Genomic DNA, 2,530 nt, shown 5'->3' with positions numbered 1-2,530 from the left:
TCCTGGGAAGCGGAATAAAATGCACATTCCTGGGCCCCACGCTCAAGTTTTAATTCCATAACTGGTTGGCGGTAGGAATCGATATTTGCCTTTTTATCAGTCTCCCCAGGGATTCTAAAGCTGAATGACTACTCTCCACCCCACCTGTGACCTCCCACTTACCTTATTACTGCTAGTAACTGTGGGTAGAGTTTGAGCAAGTCACCATTGGGATTCAGCTGTTTCTGAGCCAGCTGAGGAAAAGCCCTCTAATGCAATTTTTTACTTGCTTTCCTCTTTGGTTTTAGCCTCTTATTCATTTATTCGTTTATTCATTTATTAAACAAGTACTTCTTGAGCACTTACACATGCAAAGCAGTTTGAGATGCTGCAATTTAGTCGTGAAAACAAACAAAAAAATGATACCATCAGGGAGTTTGTGTTCTAGTAATAAAAGAGCAGAAAGAATGATGCAGGGATTTGGAACGCCAGCGGTGATGGACATACACTGTAGAGAAAATGAAAGCGGGGGTCAAGGATAAGGCGTGGGAAGCAGATTTTTATTTTAAATTAGTTTGAAGTGAAAGCTCTCCCTGACAAGTGGAAGTACGAGCGAGCCCGTCCTGTGGTTAGTTGAGAATTCTCTGTTCGCTTACGACTCCTGCTCTGCCAGAAAGTGAAGACAACACAGATGAGAGAGAGAGAGAGAGAGAAAGGTTGGTTCTGGCGACCTTGCCCCATACCCCAAATTCAACCAGGTCTCTATTTCTACTTTTCAGTCAGACATTAGTAAGACCACTAGCAAGGTGAGCTATTAAGTCCACTCCTCTATTTTCTATTAAGGCAAAACATTAAAATCTATTTTGGGTGAATTTAAGACTATATTGTGGTTGCCCCTTGCGATCCAAAAGTCTAATATATACCCTCATGAGATTTGTTTTTAAAAAATAAAATCTATTTTGTTTTCTCAGTACATAGGAATATCATAAAAAATTTGGAATATACAAAAAGACACAGAAAAAAAAATCTTAGGACATTATTTCAATGATTTTGCTAAGTGTTCTGTAGTATGGCTTGCTTATTAAACCAAACTCTACTGTCTAGGTAGTGAGCCCACCAAAGCTGTAAGAAACATCTTTGAGGCAAATTTTTCCCATCCATAATTATTTCCTTAGGATATACTTCTGGAAGTAGAATTGCAGGCTCAATGGCTATCTTCATATTTGTGGCCTTTAAAATGAAAGTGCTAATTTGCCATCAGTTAGGATTATATCAGTTTTGACCACCATTACAAGTAGGTGAAAGTATGTATTTCTTTATATGTTCACTAATACCAAGAAATAGAAAAAAAGAGTTTTAATATCTCTCTTATCAAACCAGGGACATCACTATTATATATAAATATTTTTTTATCCCTACTGAGATTCCTTTTTGACCATATTAAGAATTTAATACATTTCTTATGTTTAGAATTGCCAGTTCCTTGATTCTCATGCTTTTTAGGTATCTGTCATTTTCTTATTGATTTTTAATAATGCTTTATATATTGATGTGTTTCTTCATTGACAGCAAGAATTCAAACAATGAGCATTATTCTTTATTGAGCCCAGAAAGACGGTAAACTCTTCATATGCCATGTAACTTTGCTTCTTTAATCCCACGAGTGTTATAATGCTATTCTCTTAGCTGTATCTTCTGCAAGACAGTCACTTAACCAAGGATGATACAGCTACTTAGCGAGATGATCTCGTGGCAAGTCGATGATAGAGCCGGAAGTTAGAGTCTGGTCTGCTCAAGGCCAAACCCATGGCTAAGCCTGATGCGAAGATGCTGTTGATTATTATTTCCTCTCAGTCTCACAGTTCAGGGGTCACAGAACTGTATTTCCCAGGCCGGATCTGGCCCGCCACCTGCTTTTGTAAGTAAAGTTTTATTGTAACATAGCCACACTCGTTTATTTACCGCTCCTTTCATGCTGCCAGGGCAGATTTCAGTGGCCTGCAGAGCCCTAAAATATTTACTATCTGGCCCTTTATAGAAAGAGTTTCAGACCCTTGCGGGAGCTTCTCATCCCCTGGAAACCGCTGCCCCCGATCTGTCCTTTGTCTCTCCGTATCTTTCTGCTCCCTCGACACTTGTATCTGGACTGTGACTCATTGATTGTATCGATATTTTCATTCGAACCCTAATATTTTTTATTGCCAAAACTTCTTACTCTCGGTCCCTCTTATTTCTTGGTATACTGCCTCGTTTTAATGATAACGGTATCTTCTTGAATATCGTTAGGAAACAATATTTACCTTCTTAAAGAAGTTATTTTGAACAACAGCTTTTAGGTGTAGGTGTAGGTCCCACTTAAAAGCTCAGACAGACTTTCCTTCCAGGAGCCTCCCAGTTCACCTGTGTACACAGGTGCATTCACCGCACTGTCCACGCGCTCTGCCAGCTCTGGCAATGGATGCTGTCGTAGGAAAATTGACTCGTGCGTGCGTGTGTGTGTGTGTGTGTGTGTGTGTACATGCACACACATTGGGTGGATGTGATGTCTAGC

Source organism: Pteropus vampyrus, unplaced genomic scaffold (assembly GCF_000151845.1).
Source record: "Pteropus vampyrus isolate Shadow unplaced genomic scaffold, Pvam_2.0 Scaffold162, whole genome shotgun sequence".
Classification (NCBI taxonomy): Eukaryota; Metazoa; Chordata; class Mammalia; order Chiroptera; family Pteropodidae; genus Pteropus; species Pteropus vampyrus.
The sequence above is the reverse complement of the archived record's forward strand: the minus strand, read 5'-3'. Positions refer to the sequence as shown.